Source organism: Cupressus sempervirens, chromosome 1, assembly GCF_028749045.1.
Source record: "Cupressus sempervirens isolate cs-2001-9-10 chromosome 1, ASM2874904v1, whole genome shotgun sequence".
Classification (NCBI taxonomy): domain Eukaryota; kingdom Viridiplantae; phylum Streptophyta; class Pinopsida; order Cupressales; family Cupressaceae; genus Cupressus; species Cupressus sempervirens.
Window position 1 is genome coordinate 598,077,858 of NC_143118.1, and position 19,395 is coordinate 598,097,252.

A 19,395-nucleotide genomic window follows, 5' to 3' on the forward strand; every position below is an offset into this window, starting at 1 on the left:
ACCCCTCTTTTCGAGGATTGCATGTTTGAAAGGAAGATGCCCCAATAGGATCAATAGGTGACTCAAGCGCTAAATGAGGAAAATATGTCCTTCCCTATACATGTAATTTTGAAATAGAAAATTATAATAAATATGTAAATGTAAATTAGGATTGAAATAATTTTATTTAGATATAAAATAGGGAATTGGTAACTTAAGATATGAATAACTCATAGACAAAATTCCAAAAATATATTTAACTAATTTTGTAAGATTTTGATACTGTGACCTATCTACCCAACAATTTTGAGCTCATTTCTAAGGGTATTTTTTGTTTGAGACAACATATACCTAGGTATAGGTCATTTGAGATGACATATTCTTGGGTACAGGTTGTTTGAGATGACATGTACCTTGTCTTTTTCCCTAAAAAACTCAATTTATTTTTAAATATTCCCTCCCATTATCCCCCAATAAGGTCTCACAACTTCATATTTTTTTCTTCAACATAAAAGACAAGGAATAAGTTTGAATAAAGGGGTTTTCCTTAGTTAAACCCTTGTTTATGAATCAACCTTGAAATGAAATAAAGAAAAGTGTATTCTTATTTAGCAAAGGCTAGCTCTAAAAATTGAAATGTATGATACCTTAACAATGCAAATGCATCTTTGGATGAAATCAAATATCTTGATGCAATATCTTTAATTAACACAAAAACCTAAAATGAAATGATGAAAGACAAAGCCTTATGTAATGGATGTTAAAGTTTTCCACAATGTTTCATTGAAAAAGACTTGAATTAATTTATATGAGCATGTATCTCCCTCATTGATATAAATCTCCATTTTCTTTGCCTCTAATAGAGAAAATAATTTATATCTATGGAGAGAAACGCCTTAAGTTCTTGAGTAGAATACTACTTTTAAAACCTTGGACTTGGTTTCTTAACAACTCTTGTACTTGATTTGTTTCCTTGCATTTGGTGGATTGATACAAATAATAGAATTTTGGCAATAGACAACAAGTTCTAGATCACGGATTCCAAAATTAGGAGTGATATGGAGTTTATATACCTCTCACAACATCTTAGGAGTTCAAACTCATCTAGATTAATTGTGAATCCAAATGCCCCATTGAATTGTTGGAATAGGGATGTAATTCAATTTTAGGCCCACTCCTCAAGGTATAGGTTATCTCAAACAACCTACACCCTCCAATAAGATCCAAAATTAGAACCATGGGTCCTAGAAAATTAAAGGATACAAGAAAATAGGATGTAAATAGTTATGAGGTCAGGATAGATCACAAATTCCATAAATGATGCTATAGTGTTTAGATGATAAAATCAATTATGAGATTGGAGGAAAAATAGAGGAGCATAATTCAAAAGGTGAGATATACTTGATTTTGAACAATATTTAAATGAAAGAGGACCCATATTTGGTATAGATGATGTAGGAGTATCTTGGATTCTTATAAATCTTATATCAAACAAAAATATTTATTTTAGTTTGCTCTTAGTTTTCTAGTTTGTATAGTCAATTAGATTAGTTAGACGAATCATCAATTTGTTGAGTTACATTTTTTACAACTATGCGTTGGAAATCTAATGGGAAAGTAAGATATTGAGAGGGGGAAGGGGGTAAGTGAACTAGGATCTATAAATTTTTACCCTTTCAAACAAATATCAAATCTAATAACTTCACCTCAAATCCTTATCTCAACAATATCATAAATCATATAAAATTTTACTATTATGATGTATTAGATCTAACAACTAATCACATCCATGAAAAATGTAAGAAAATTATAATCATAACACAATTATTTTGGTTATCTAGAAATCGTCCAAGGTGAAGGTAAAACTAGGGTGGGGATGACATCCAAAAATCTTCAGTAGTGTAGCAATAAAGTTTGCCTATTAGGGCTACAATTCTAATCACTTCTAATGATTTACCTTATGAGGTGTCTTCCCTATTAAGAGCTTACAATACTTATATAGTATACCTTGATTAAATGATTTAAAACCTACAACTAAGTAAGAACTCTGTTAAGAGATTTAGAAAGGTTTGTTAGCACCACTCTGTTAAAGAGATTTACCCCAAAACACTTGCTAGAATGTATCAATATCTTATCATTCAGTTTGCACTTCAAATGCTGATAAAAAATCTCCTATTTAAAATCTCTAATCTAATATCTAATTTGGTATATCTATATTATGCCCTTCGCTTCTCTTCTCGGTCCCTCTGTTATGGTTTTCCTTCACACTTGGCCTCTAGCATCCAAACTTGCAACCTCTCTTTCACACACATAAAATTATGGTTTGGTTCCTCTTTTTATAAAAGTCTATAGAAGTTTCCAAATTAAAATCAATGATCTAGATGTCCCTCTTTTTCCTCTTAGTCCTTCCATTTTTGTGATTGACTAATCCCCTACATAGGGATTAATGATTCATAATTGAATGTGTGATCACCTCTGTAATTAACTCCTTGAACAAAAACATAAATATCTAGATAAAAAATGATTTATCTTGGTGGTTTTGCCATTCCAAATAATTATGTCAAAATTGGTTTACTTAGCACTTGAACATTTTGATGCTTGATCATAACTATTCTGCATGCTGACACTCGACATTCACTTTCTCAACATACACTTTATAACTTGGTCTCTATTATGCTCGGCACTAGTATGCACTCAATACTTACTGACTTGACTTAGACTGGAGTACTTAGTGACCATAGAGTTTCTCGAAAGTCACTACTTCTTGGTTCATACATAAAATATATACAAGTCTAAATCAAAGGCTCAACCTATATAGGATGGCTCCGTCACAGTGATGACTGATCAACTCTACCAAGTATATGGCTAAGTGTTTGACACTAATAGAAAACATGACTTAGGGATCAACAATCTCCCCATTTGACATTAGTGGAAAATTATTTTGTCATGATCAAACATTACATACCAATAGAAAATGTACCCCCCTTAGATTATAATCCAAAAATGTTTTCACAGTTCTGACTTCTTATGACTCCAAAAATAATATACTTAATAATAAAATATCTAAATTTACAAACATGATCAAATGTCTATACATACTTTCACACTATCATACCTTTGATCATGCATCTGACCATTTCCCCCTTGTATAGTTTCAAACAAAGATAGTAGGTTTATTGGTTGTTTTTGGAGAAATTTTTGGAAGAAAATGAAAATTGACTTGAATTTTATTTCTATTCATCCACAAAATTATGGAAAAGAAAAGGTTGTGAATAAGAGTTTAGCTAATTTATTAAGGTGGTTGGTGGTAGATAATCCTAATAATTAGGATATCATTTTAGCAGATTTGTATATAACAATTCATTGAATAAGAGAAAAATAAAGACACCAAGTGTGAATCATAAGGGAGTTAAGGGGCCTTAGTCATATGACAAGAAGAGGAGTATCAAAGAAGAGGAATTTGTAGATCTTATGAATTCATTGCATGAGGAAGATAAACATCATTTGGAGTAGATGAATTAGAAATATAAGGAAAAGACAGATAGAAAAGGAGACAAAAGGATTACCAAGTTGGAGATGAGTTTATGGTTCATTTGAAGACATGAAAATCACATTTTGGAGATTATAGAAAGTTAAGGATGAGAAATTTTGGACCTTGTAGGATTTTGAGGAAATTTGACTTAGGAAATGTTTGTGAAGTTGAATTATTAGAAGATATGGATATATCACCTATATTTAATATTGTAGATTTGTTTGAGTACCATGAACCTAATTTGAGTTCAAATGATGGATTGGATGTGGAGAAACAATATCCTAACAAGAAACTAGGAAAGATAGAAATTATATTGTACAATATAGTTAGAAGTAGAGATAAGGAATATATTGAATATTTGGTGAAAAAAAAGAACAACCCAATTAAGAATTCTTCATGAAATTATCAACCTCAATTGGATCATTTTTATTCTTCTAAAATACCAAAGTGAGAGCTTCACTTTCTAAATAACCCTCAATTTATGATGTAGGAGTATCTTGGATTCTTAACGATATTGCATCAATCAAAAGCATTTTTGTTTTACTTTGTTTTATTTTTTCAATTTGTAAAGTTATTGTGAGTAGTCATATGACTCATCATTTTGTTGAGTTACATCTTTCACAAATGAGTACATATTTAGGACCTATTTATGAATCATTTCTTTATTGCAACTCATTTGGTCATATCTTGTTTGTGTTATGCCATTTTTTTTGGGTTGTCATGTTCTTACCACTTTCTCAACCTATTTATAATTTTGGATCTTGCAATAAAAAGTCTTGATATACAATGATTGGTGGAACATGGTTCTATGTTCTTGTATTAAGTGAAGACCTCAATCATATATCACCAACTCTTACGCTTTTTTTGTAATGAGTTCTATATGATTTACAACCTTTAAGTTTATTATTTGTGGTAATATGTTTCCTTGGGGAATATTATTCATTTCTCATCCAACCGACATGTTGTGTGGCCTATATTTTGCATTTTAATTAACCTCTTGAAGAAAAATTGTTAGTGTTGGGAAGATTATGATGAATTAGAGGGTTCAAGGTCTTTGATCGAAAGATTTACTAAGTAAGTAGGCCCAATTATCTTAACATGTATGAAGGCATGTTGCAAATTGATTATGATTGAAATTTTAGTTAAATATATATTTATTTGTGTTTGTTCTATCATCTTCCTTGTTGTTCCTATCACTTTTACTCTTTTTTCATGCTTGGATGGATCTCTTTGTAGTCCCTCCATCTATGACTCCACCAATACATTAAGTTCAATGCAAGGTCCTACTATAGAAAATATACCTAGATGGGTGCTAAATAGTCCTTGAATTGTACACTAATTAGGTGCTTATAATTTAGGAGGGTATATTTATCCCCCAATTTAATAGGAGAATGTGATAGCCTCGTGTTCATGGTAAATAAATATGAGAGAGAAGAGATGATTATAGTAAAAATATAAAGATATAATATGTCAGCAAGTTAAAGATGAAAGTTCCCACTCAAAGGATCTAAAGTTATAAATACATGCCCAAGGGCACAAAAAAAGGGATAAAACAAAACAAAAGACAAAGACATTGAAAAAAAGATGTTCTTGTCGAGAGCACTACTCTAAATCAATTAATAGAAGAATTTTTGATTGAGAAAGTGTCTTAACCAATAATATAATATTCAAAAAAATATTGCAAGAGAATAAGTCACCACATGGAAAGGGAAATATGATCACTAGAGACAAGGAAAAAATCTATTATCTAACCCAATAGCATAGTTTTGAGAGAATAGGAAGAAGGAGAGAGAGACCACAAATTGAACATGTTAGCAAGTTGTGCTAGGCAAGATTCATGAGAGAAGAAGAGGAGGAAAAGGAAAGGCTAGAAAATTGTGTTATGCAATTTTCATTCATCCTAAAGAGAAAAGGAAGGATAAGTGATTCTCTAGTAAGATACATTATGCTAGTCCAGCCCTACCTTAATTTTTTTGCAAAAAGACATAGCTTTAAAAAACTTATTTGACAAGGGAAGATTGTAAAAAAATTGCACAAATGAGAAACTTAGAAACAAATTCTGCATTCGGGTGTTTTAAAAAGTTTGAACACATGAGAATCTTAAGGCATTAGTCTTACAAAAAATATTGTCTCCATAGGGGTCCAAAAAGGTGACTAGTCATAAGAAAATAATTGTCTCCTTAGGGATAAATAAACAAAAGGTTGCATAATATAAAAGGATGACATATGTATAGACCTTCCTCATGACAACACCATAGAATTATTAGTGTAGGAGCACCTAAGGAATGAGGCTAATTGCTAAATCATTTTGGCTTGCAATTGAATCTAGCAAAGTCAAGAAGAGGATAATGAATCCAAGAGAGTCTCATGTGTGTCTTAGAATAGCTTGATAGGTGAGAATCATGTTTGGACAAGATTGGCTACAAGTTGCACAATATGGTCAACATATTGTCAAGTATGTCAATTAGGACATAGTATGTGAATGGATCTCTAAAATGATTTCCAAGTGTAGAAATAAGGTGGAAAAGGCCTAATATTTTGTAATGACCCCTTTTTAATTCTTTGACCTGATATTCAAAATTTGGTATAAGTTAGGAAGTCATTCAAATTAAGCAAGCCTTTGATCCTTACTATTATTCAAAAGTTTTGAGGAGTTGAGCATTTTAATTAATTCATTCGTTTGTTCAGGAAATTACTTCTTATAGCACCAGGCAATCTTCTCTCTCTTGGTTATGATCATCTCGAGACGATAGATTAACGGTGCAGAGGGCACATGAAACAAGCTACAAGAGGCTCCTTGGAGGATACCATCAGGTGTTCAAATTTACTCTGCCTCTCCCTCCACCAACTCTCTATCTTAAGACGTCATAACTCAAATAAGAGTAAGATCACATGTACTATAAGATTGAAATATATTTCAATGATAATCCTTAATAATGTATGTATGTAGATAAGTATAATGTACCAGTATCTTCTTATTGCAATGTTTATTTATACATTATTTACTATTTGGAATATTTATCATTGTGTGTATCTATATATATGTATATATAGTTTAGTTCTATGTTTAAATGCTTTATACATAAATTGATTTGATTACATTCAATGTATATTCATAAATTTTTACCAATTCAGATCGGAGGATGAAATAGCCTTGTATTTAATTAAGCTTTATGTAATACATATTACATCGATCTACATAATGCACTGTACATGTGACTCAAATGCAACTTTCTATATTAAAATTTATTAGCGATGCTTTGTGACATGAATACTATAGAAAATCTTGAAATATGGTAGCGAAATTTGGACAATCGTACCTGTGTGAACGAGAATGACCATTCACAGAGTTGTCAGTTTGGCCACATCAGTACTCACGACACAAAAGTTCAATTATTTCTCAGTAGAGTGTGATAGTGGTGTCATGGAGAGTTGTCAAGCGCCGAGCAAGGTGATCTCGGATTAACTCGTAGATTATAATGCTATTATCTCTCTTTTACTTCACCTCCTATTTGTTTATGTTGTATTCTCATGTCTTCCTTGTTTTTTAAAACCTAACTCTAATACATACATACATACATACATACATAAATACATATACATATACATATACATATACATATACATATACATATATATATATATATATATATATATATATATATATATATATATATATATATTCAGGTGGTCATGAATGAAAAGTCGTGCCCCTTCATATATGATTCGATTATGGTTTTTAATTTTCCTTATTCGCATAGTCCAAACATTTATATTATATTTATTTAGTAATAACTTATAATTTTATATATATATATAAAGTTCCAATATAATAATTGGAAAAAATTGTAATTAGTAGATTAGGTTTCTTTGGATTGAAAGAATGTTTTAATAATCAAATTAAGTTTAGGTTTATTTAGCATTGAAAATATTTATAATGGCAAGGTTAATATATTTAAAGTTAATGATATTAATGTATTCTGAAATAATAATATATTTATAATTATGAATGTTCACATGGGACTTTGGAGATTATAAATTTAACATTAATAATATTTATTATAACTTGTACGCTATTTGATTGAAATAATTCAAAAGTAATGCCATCGTAGTAATATATTAAATATGTCAATCTTAAATATTTACACTAATACATTACATGTTTGATAAAGGATAAAATATATTAATCTCAGCTCATTATAATACCCCCTTCCTGACTTTGCTTGTCCCCAAGCAATGTTGAATGAGAAATGACTTCTTCTCCAACCTAGGTAGCATCTTCCTTGGGAAGATTTTTCCATTTTACTAAGTATTCTAGAATAGTCCTATTCCTTAGTCTCCTATCGCACCTATCAAGAATAATCTTAGGCTCTAGAATGAGCTTTCCTTCATTGTCTAGTGATGGCAAATCAACACAAGGGCTCATATGTTTCTTGAGGATCTTTTTATGTCTGGATACATGAAAAATACTATGGATCTTACTATTTTCAAGAAGCTCTACTTCATAGGCCACTTCTCCTATCCTTCTTAGGATCTGGTATGGACCATAGAAATGTGGTTTTAGTTTTTTTGCTCCACTGACCTTGAGTGAAGATTGTTTCTAGGGATATAATCTTCAAAATACCAGATCTCCAATTTGGGCTATAATCTTAAAAATACCAGATCTTAATCAACATATATCTTCTGTTGGTTTTGAGCATGGTGGAGATTGTCTTTGAGAATTTTCATAATATCAGTTCTTTGTTGAATGAAGTCCTTGGCTCCTAGGACCCTGATTTCTTGAATGATTAGATCCCCAAATGTAGTGGCCCCATATCCATATAATTCCTTAAATGGACTCATCCCAATTGACATGTGATGGATATTATTATAACAGTATTCTCCCAAGTATAACCATTTGACCCATGCATTTTGCTGTCCTGTCACATAATTTCTGAGGTAACCTTCTATCCATTTGTTGACGATTTCAGTTTGTCCATCTGTTTGGGGATGATAACTGGTGCTGGGGGTTAATTCAGTTCCAACTAACCTAAAAATTTCTTTCCAGAATAGGCTAAGAAATTTGCTATCCCTATCACTTACGATATTCTTTGGCAATCCATGTAGCCTAAAAACCTTTTTAAAGAATAATTCTGCTATTTGTGGTGCCTTATAATGTATGGATATGGGAAAGAAATGCGCATATTTGGTTAAACTATCTACCACTACCAGGATGGAGTATCTTTCTTGCACCTTAGGTAATCCTGTAATGAAATCCATGAAAATGCTTTTCCATTTTTGATTTGGAATGGCTAATGGTTGTAATAAACTAGCTAGGTAATTCTATTTAGACTTATTTTTCTGGCATGTTATACATTCCTGGACATATTTCATAATGTCCTTCTTTAGGCATTTCCAAGAGTATCTCTCCCTTATCTTCTTGTAAGTTTTGTAGAACTCAGTGTGTCCAGATAGAGGATTGTCATGATACTCCTTCATAATCTTCCTTTTAACTTTGAAATTTGCTGCAAGCAATATTCTTCCTCTGTATAGTATGAGCTCTTCCACAATTTTGATTTCATCATTGGTTATGGTTCCCTCCATGATCTCCTTGGTCCTTGAATCTTTAGCATATTTTGCATTAATTTCATCTTTCCAGTCACCTGTGACACTAGTAATGGTATTCAATTGTCCCTGCATGAATAAAGCATCAGCTACCACATTATGGGTTCCTTTGACATACTTAATATCAAAATTATAAGCTTGGATTTTACTTACCCATTTTTGATGGTGATCATTAAGGTCTTTTTGATTCATGAAGAACCTTAGGCTATTGTGGTATGTTTTAATATTGAACCTCCCACATACTAGGTATTTTTTGAATTTTGCCAATGCATGCATGATTGCCAACATTTCCTTATCATAAATTGAGTAATATCATTCTATTTTTGAAAGTTTTTGGCTTTCGAAAGCAATAGGGTGTTTTTTTGCATAAGCACAACCCAATTCCTTTGCCAGAAGCATCACACTGTAATTCAAAAGGTTGTTAAAAATCTAGAATAGCTAAGATTGAGTAGGAACTCATTCTCTCTTTTAACTCTTCAAAAGCCTCCTCTGCTACCTCATTCCATCCAAAATTTCCCTTTTTCATTAAGTCTGTTAAAGGAGATGCCAACTTGGAAAAATTCTTCACAAACCGTCTGTAATAGCTACATAAGCCCAAGAATCCTCTAAGTTGGGTTAGAGTTTTGGGTTTTGGCCATTCCCTTATTGCTTTAATTTTTTCCTCATCCATGCTTACACCCTTGGCATTGATTTTATGACCAAGATAGAGAATTTCTTCTAATCCAAATTCACACTTTGATGCTTTTGCAAATAAAGATTTAGATTCCAATATGCTCAGGACTTTTTTGATGTGTTGGAGATGTTCTGCCCATGATCTGCTATAGATAAGTAGGTCATCAAAGAAAATAAGAAGGAATTTCCTGAGTTGTTTCTAGAAGATATGATTCATACATGATTGGAAGGTGGCCAAAGCATTAGTGAGGCCAAAAGGTAGAACTAGAAAATCAAAATGCCCATAATGACATCTAAATGCTATCTTGGGAACATCCTCCTTCCTCATTCAAATTTGATGGTATCTCGAACGGAAATCAATCTTAGAAAAATATATTGCTCCATGAAGTTCATCTATGAGTTCATCCACCCTAGGAATGGGATAGAATTTTTTAATAGTTTTCTTGTTTAGTGCTCGATAATCTATACACATTCTCATTATCCCATCCTTCTTTTTCACTAATACTACCGAAGATGCAAAAGGACTGGATATAGGTTGAATATGTCCCATTGCGAGGAGTTATTGAATGACCTTTTCAATTTCATCTTTATACTTTTGAGGATTTCGGTAAGGGGTGGTGATTACTGGTTTAGCATCCTTTTCCAATTCTATAATGTGTTCAAATCCTCTTTTGGGTGGCAATCCTAGTGGAATTTCTTCAAACAACCTACAATGTTTCTTAATGATAGGTTCAATATCTATATAGATAGTTGATTCCTATGGTGTGGATTTTTTTAATACTAAACATTGTGCAACCTATTCTCCTTGACCATGCCATAATATTCTTTCTATTCTTTTGCATGAAACTAGTTTTACAGAATCATCAAGTATTCCTTCCAATGTTATTTCTTCTCCCTTGTGTTCAAAATGGATTTTCAAGTTTGGAAGGTCAAACCTAAAACATCCTAGAGAAAATATCCATGTACCTCCCAAAATTATATCTGAGTCTAGTGGAACCACATGCACGTCTTCTCTGATGGTGTGCTTTCTTGTTGTGGAATCACCTTTGTACATCGTACCAATGATCCTGTGGCTTGAACATTAGTAAAAACTTTGAACTTCTCAGTTTTTAATTTCATTCTATTAACAAGTCTTTCATCAATGTAGTTATGGGATGTTCCACTATCAACTAGTGCAATGACTTTCTGCCCATTAAGAGTGCATCTAATTTTTAAGACCCAATTTTTTGGGGGTTGAGTCATAGTGGCTATCACTTTGTATTCTTCTCCCTCTATCTCTTCTTCATTTCTTTTGCCACATTTTTCCTTTTTGTTAACCTTTTCTTCCTCAAGATCTTCTTCCATTCTTTGGATACGGCCTCTTTTTCCACATCTATGTTTGGGCACCTAGTCTATTCCACAATTGTGACAAGTGTTTCTTTTTTGGTTACAGTTATGGCTTGGCTCCCATGACTCTTGGTATTTAAAGCATAAATTCTTCTTCTTTTTTAGTTCTTCTCAATCCTTTGTTGAACGAACTTTTTGTAGGACTTATCTTTTTTGTGGTTTTTAGTAGTGGGTTTATTCCATGATTTGTTGTTTGTGGTTGAAACTTCCAATCTTAATGCCATTTCAAAAGCATCAGCTAAGGATGAAGGTTTTAAGGAACTTACTAGACCCTTTAATGAATCTTTTAATCCTTCTATGAACAAGTAGGTAAAGCGTTCATTATCTACTCCTATGACTTGGACTGAGATCTTTTGGAATTCTTTAATATAATCCTCTACTATCCCTTGCTGCCTTATTTGAGTTAATTTCTTAAAGTTTTCTTGAGGATGCCTTCTATCAAATCTCTTAATGAGTTTTTGAGAAAATTCTTCATAAGAAGTAATATTTTGGTGTCCTTGAGTAATAAGGCCATGATGCTACCAATCATGCACTGTGCCTTCTAAGTGAAGGATTGTGAATTGAAGCACATTTTATTTCGTCATTCGACTAAGGCTAAGATAGGTGTTCAATTTTTGTAACCATGCACGTGCAATAAGATTTTTTGAAAATTTGGAAGTATCACTTTATTTACTTTACTTCTAAAATCTTGATTTTGATGTCTTTTTTCTTTCCTATGGATTTCTTGCCTGTTGGCTTCACAAAATTCTCTGAATGTTACTAACTCTCTGATTTCTGGTTCAAGGTTGGCATAAGCTCTTGCATTCTCAATAGTGGTATTGGTTGTCTGATCTTCTTCTTCCATCGAGGGACCTTCCCTCAATAAGAAAGGGGGTTTGGGTACTTGAGATGGTGGAGCTCCATTATTTTCTGAATGGTTTGAACTTATGTCTCTTCCACCAGAATTATTGTTTTTGAGTTTGTTTATGGAATTTTCCATGTTTTGCAGGGTTTGAAGAAGTGCTTGATTTGATCTTTCTATTTGCTCTGCTAAGGTTTGGTTTGTCTGTTCCATAACATTTCTAATTTCATTAGATAATTGTTTGCTCATTTTTTCATTTACTATGTTTCAAGATGGTATGATCTGGCTCTGATACCAATTGTAATGACCCCTTTTTAATTCTTTGACCTGATATTCAAAATTTGGTATAAGTTAGGAAGTCATTCAAATTAGGTAAGCCTTTGATCCTTATTGTTATTCAAAAGTTTTGAGGAGTTGAGCATTTTAATTAATTTATTTGTTTGTTAAGGAAATTACTTCTTATAGCACCAGGCAATCTTCTCTCTCTTGGTTATGATCATCTCGAGATGATAGATTGATGGTGCAGAGGGTGCATGCAACAAGCTACAAGCGGCTCCTTGGAGGATACCATCAGGTGCTTGTATTTACTCTGCGTCTCCCTCCACCAACTCCCTATCTTAAGATGTCATAACTCAGATAAGAGTAAGATCACTTGTATTATAAGATTGAAATATATTTCAATGATAATCCTTAATAATGTATGTATGTAGATAAGTATAATGTACCAGTTTCTTCTTATTGTAATGTTTATTTATACATTATTTACTATTTGAAATATTTATGATTATGTGTATCTATATATATATAGTTTAGTTCTATGTTTAAATGCTTTATACATAAATTGATTTGATTACATTCAATGTATATTCATAAATTTTTACTAATTCAGATCAGTGAATGAAATAGCCTTGTATTTAATTAAGCTTTATGTAATACATATTACATTGATCTACATAATGCACTGTACATGTGACTCAAATGCAAATTTCTATATTAAAATTTATTAGCGATGCTTTGTGACATGAATACTATAGCAAATTTCAAAATATGGTAGTAGAATTTGGACAGTCGTACCTGTGTCAATGAGAATGACTATTCACAGATTTGTCAGTCTGGCCACATCAGTACCAGCAACACAAAATTTGATTATTTCTCAGTACAGTGTGACAATGGTGTCATGGAGAGTTGTCAAGCGTCGAGCAAGGTGATCTTAGATTAACCCATAGATTATAATGCTATTATCTCTCTTTTACTTCACCTCCTATTTGTTTATGTTGTATTCTCATGTCTTCCTTGTTTTTTAAAACCTAACCCTTATATATATATATATATATATATATATCTCATTCGGGCAGTCATGAATGAAAAGTTGTGCCCCTTCATATATGATAAGATTATGATTTTTAATTTTCCTTATTCGCATAGTCCAAACGTTTATATTATATTTATTTAGTAAGTACTTTATATATATATATATATATATATATATATAATTGGAAACATTTGTAATTAGTAGATTATGTTTCTTTGGATTGAACGAATGTTTTAATAATCAAATTAAGTTTAGGTTTATTTAGCATTGAAAATATTTATAATGACAAGGTTAATATATTTAAAGTTAATGATATTAATGTATTCTGAAATAATAATATATTTATAATTATGAATGTTCACATGAGACTTTGGAGATTATAAATTTAACATTAATAATATTTATTATAACTTGTACATTATTTGATTGAAATAATTCAAAAGTAATGCCATCATAGTAATATATTGAATATGTCAATCTTAAATATTTAAACTAATACATTACATGTTTGATAAAGGAAAAAATATATTAATCTCGGCTCATTACATATTTCCCTGGGAGTCATTATTCATCCATTTGAGGTGCTAGCACATGATAGATGGTCCATAGTAAAAAAGATGCAAAGTTGTCAATGACAACATTTTGACAAAAAAATTCTTAACCCCCAAAATTAGTTATGGGTGCAAACTACCACTTGAAATCAATGAAGATGTATTTAAGGCAATATAAGGTCTTATGAATGGGTTGGATGGTGCAGTTAGAAAGTTACAACAGTGAAAAAGTGCATTTTCTCTTCAAATTTATCACAATCAAGCTTGCAACTTGAACATCTATCATTTAATGGATTAAATGAAGTTCATTTTTTTAAGAGTTCAAGTTAATGAAAGATCAACCCCACAACTCCCAAGAATCAACTCCATGCAAACATCTGTCATAGAAAGAGAGAAGAAAAAACTATGGAGGCTAGAATTCCCAAATCCATAGATGAGACATTCTTGATGAGCAAAAGGAGAATTTACTATTATCAAAAGTGAAAGAATATTACAAAGAGAGATCATCTTTATAAAGGAGATCAAAACCCTAACATGTAACTAATCTAGGTTGCATGATAATAATTAATAAAGGTATTTTCTTATTAATTAAATCATATTGATTTAATTATTAAGTCATTTATTATCTCTAGTTTACTTAAGCTAAACTTTGGGCATATAATAAATAATTCTATTATTAATTATTATCATGCAACCTATGTTAGTTACCTGTTAGGGTTTTGATCTCCTTTATAAAGATGACCTCTCTTTGTAATATTCATTTACTTTTGATAATATCACTTTACCTTTTTTCTCATCAAGAATGTCTCATATGTGGATATGGGAATTCCAGCCTCCATAGATTTTACTTCTTTCTTTTTGTAATAGGTGTTTGTATGCAAGTGATTCTTGGGAGCTTTGGGGTTGATCTTTCACCTTCAACATGGCATTAGAGCTCTAGATCTTCATTCCCCTATTCTATTTATGAGAGGCTTATCTTGGCTTTCAAATTTGTGTTTTTTCTTTCAGAGGATTTTATTTTTTAAAGCTTTTTTGTATTGGATCTGGGGAGTCACCTTTTTTCAATGCACTTTGAGCCCAAATGGACCTCATCGTTGAGCTTAGAGTGCCTAAAAGCCCTTATTCTCATATAAAATTTGTCCAATTTGGACATAGTTGGAATTTGAGGCAAAAAAGTATTGCTCCCAAATTGAGCACGTTTCTTGAGGTGGTGATTTTGTGAATTTTGAGAATTTTTGGCTTGAAAATTGAGGTTTTTTAGCATAGAAATCAAGATTTTTGGCATAAAATTTTGATATTTTTTGGCACATAAATCAAGATTTTTGATACGCAAATTGATCTTTTTTGGCACACAGATCAAGCTTTTTTGTATGCAAATCAAGATTTTTGGGCATGTAGATCGAGGCACTTTGCTACATAAACCAATGTGGTTTGGCACATATTCCAAGGTGATATTTGATGCTTATAGATATACTTACTGATGCATTTTAACATGGATCCTGATGCAGTGATTTTTTATTTTCCCTTCCAGCTCTTTTTTGACCTACCGATGCTTTTTTGGCCATACTTGCTCATTTGGACTACATTTTTCTCAAACAAGATACCATTGGAAAAATGATTCTGATCCTGTTGTGATGGTGTAGTTTATTTGGACTTTTGATGTTGTTTGGTTATCATTTATGCAGTCAAAGTCAGAGGTTCTATTTTTCACTCTAGGAGACATATCTTGAGTATCCAATCTTTGATTTGGGAATTCTTTATATTGTTTGAAGGGTCTTTTAGAGATCTGTCTAGTGATACTAGTTGTTTTTCTAGATTCTACTCTAGGAATATTCTATTTAGGTTTTTGCATTTTTTCATTTTGATGGATATATTGGTTATATCAGGTCCAAGGTTTGATTTTATCGCTTTAGATGATTTTCCATGGGTTGTACTATCTATTATATCAACCTTATGTCTCTTCTAGTCTATTTAGACATCATTTGTATGCATTCTTGCAAACACACTAAGATAAAGTGCCAAATTACATTTGTATTTTCATTTCAATAGTTTTGCCTTGTTTTTCCTTTTGATTCAAGTAGTGTCAGCTGAGGACATTCATACAAATTATTGTATTCTTGGGATTTACCATATCTTGTACCATATTGTACATGCACTACTTTGATTAAAGTTCTATGGGGGGTTGATGTTTTGCCTTTCTTTTCCATCTTCCATTGTCCAATGAGTTTCCCTTATGTGACATTAGTCTCATGACATGTCTTAGATTAATCACCTTAGTACACACATATATATTCTTTTGTGCATCTTGATTGTGGTTCCTTGACATGTAGTACTATTGGCTTACTTTTCTAGTTGCTCGTCACCTCACCCTTGTCTACATTAGGGGGTGTTCTTCTGTTGGTTCTTATGTTTCCTTGGTTTGATGGAGTGAGCTATGTATTCAGTTTTTTTTCCTATGTACTAGGCTGATGCAGTGGCTAGGTAAGTATGCATTTTGGTGAGATGGATCATTTATCATATAGACACTTTTCTTTTCGTTCCTACTTTGGTTGCAACCTTTCATGTTCAATTGATCAACTCTTCAAACTTAATTATTTTATGGCATCTGTATCGTTGAGTTTAGTTGTTTTTCTTTGTGTGACTCTTGACTCAATGGAGATTATAGTCTTCTCTACTTGGTCAGGTTCTATTTCAGTGGAGGTTCTTCAGATCAATAATTACTTTTGATAGAGCTTTGCAACTTCTACATGCTTCAATGGTGTTCTACATGATCATCTTTTGTTCCTATCTTCTGGAACATTCCCTAGTTTAGAGGCTTCTTCAGTCCTTCACTAGTTCTTTCAACATTATTTCCAACTCTTTTTGGAGTAGGGTTTTTCTCATGTGGTCTTCTCTATTTCTCCTCTTTGCAAATATTTGGTTGTGCTTGGGTACCTCATCAGGCTTTGTTGCTAGGACCCAATTCTACTTTTAGTAGTAGTTTCTAGGTTTTTAGCTACTCCATAAGTTTATCTTAATGGTAGTGTTAGAGTAATAAAGTATTTTATTATTAATTAAATCATATTTATTTAATTATTAAGTCACTTACTATCTATAGTTTACTTAAGCTAAAATTTGAGCATATAATAAATAATTCTTTTATTAATTATTATCATGCAACCTATGTTAGTTACCTATTAGGGTTTTGATCTCCTTTATAAGGCCAATCTCTCTTTGTAATATTCATTCACTTTTGATAATAACAATTTCTCTTTTTTCTCATCAAGAATGTCTCATTTGTGGATTTGGGAATTCCAGCCTCCATAGGTTTTGCTTCTCTCTTTCTATGACAAGTGTTTGCATGCAAGTGATTCTTGGGAGTTGTGGGGTTGATATTTCATAAAATTCAACAATTTTTAATATAGATAGTTGTTTTATCTTATTATCATTATTTGTGTGTGTTTCTAGGCATATATTGGTAGTTTTGTTTTGTTTAGTAAAATTCCTTTTCCTGGAGCAAGTTTGCTAGGTTGATTAGGGTTAATGATTGAATAATGGTTTTTTCATAAATTTTCACAATGGGATCATCATGACCCTTTGGGATATGAAACATCCTTCAATGTATAGTGTATTTATGAAATTTAGAGTTCAAAGATGAAATTTTTCTATTTTTAAATGTTTTCCCTAGGCAAGACTGTGAGTGTACAACTAGGTACAAACTGGTGAACAATGAATTAGAAATTACAATATGAGATTGAACAATGAGATCAAAAGGCATGGTTGTGTGGTAGGATTCCAAAGGATTCTTGGTAAGAAACATTTAGTAGTTGAATCTATTTTTTTAATCTTTTGAATACAAAATAGTGACCACATTCCATTTTGGCTTGAACCCCTTTAAAATAAGCCCAATTTCAGCATGGTGGTGTACAGATGAATTGAGGGACCAAAACCCCTAAAAATATTGAATGTCTCTAAAAAGGGTACCTAGAACCTAGATTAGTTCTGGGGATTGTATGGAAAGTTTTTGAATAATGGTTAGAGAACCTAGTTTCAAGGTCTAATAAGGCCTAAAGGGCTACTAGGCCTATTTGTGAGTAAATCTTGGGAATAGTAACAAAAGAACATCGAAAGCTATAAAGATGGGGTTGATGATGAATAAAATAAGTTTTCAAGAGGCCACTCTACTTTGACAAGTAGGAACCATTTTCATGAAAGAGTTTTGAGAAGACTTACCCTATTGAATCTTGAAGAAAAAGTTGTGAATTAACCCTTGATAGTGATATCCATGTGTAGAGGGGAGTTGTGTTAGTTATCTCCCTATCAAAGTGGTAGTATAACCTACAAAGAATTGGGCAAGAGAAGAGTTTATGTTTGAATCAGTTGGAGAGTCAACTATGGTGACCAATGTAGAGTTGGTCAAAGAAGTGATAGATTAGAAGGAGGAAAATAGACTCATCAAAGAAGAACTAGCAACCACAAGAACAAGCTAGGGGAAGTAGAAGAGAAGACATGAAAGGTTAGTAAGAAAATGAAAGATGATGAAGAGAGGGGTAAGGTAGTGGACATGGAAGATCTTTATCCTTGAACTTGACCCATCATTACAAGAAAAATCATTACTTAAAGATATTAAAGTACTAGGAGTAAAAGCCCTTGAATGTGTCCCTTTATTCAATGACCGGATGGATCCAAAGTTAGTTATGGAGTGGATATATGGAATGGAAAAAAATTGAATGTGAAGGTGTTAGTGAGGCACAAAAGGTGAAGGTGACCAAATAAAGAATGAGGGGACCAATCTTGACATGGTGGAAGTTACAACAATGAGTGTGTGTGTGTGTGTGTGTGTGTGTGTGTGTGTGTGTGTGAGAGAGAGAGAGAGAGAGAGAGAGAGAGAGAGAGAGAGAGAGAGAGAGAGAGAGAGAGAGAGAGAGAGAGAGAGAGAGAGAGAGAGAAACCAAGAGCTTCATGGAAGCCTATTGAAGAAAAGGTCAAAGAGAACTACCTACCAGAAGACTATGAGATACAAATCCACAAGAGGAGACAAAATATAAAAGAGAGAGAGATGGATGTGGAAACCTATACAAAGGAGTTTTACAAGATATGTTTAAGATCCAAAGTTGAGGAGGTTGGAAGCATCAAGGTGGCCAGGTATATCAATGGTCTCAAATAGAACTTACAAGATGAAATAATCCTTCTAAGCTCTACATCTATACACAAATGCTACTAATTATCCCTCAACATAGAGGTGAAGGAAAGAAAGAATAAATGTTATAGCAATAGAGAAAGAGGAAGGATTAGGTTCAAGAGGTCATAGAGGAGGCTATGGTGGCATAGGAAGTGAGTCAAGACCCCAAGGGGAGTCTAGACTTGTAGAATAGAGTAATGACTCTAGTGGAAGAGGTAATTCTAATAGAGGAAAAGTTTTGGCAATAGTAGAGGTGGATCTAGTGGTTCTAGTAGAGGGTCCCACTTTGTAGATATGAAAAACTATAACTGTGGTCAACTTGGGCATCCAACCTATAGATGCCCTAGCAAAGAAACA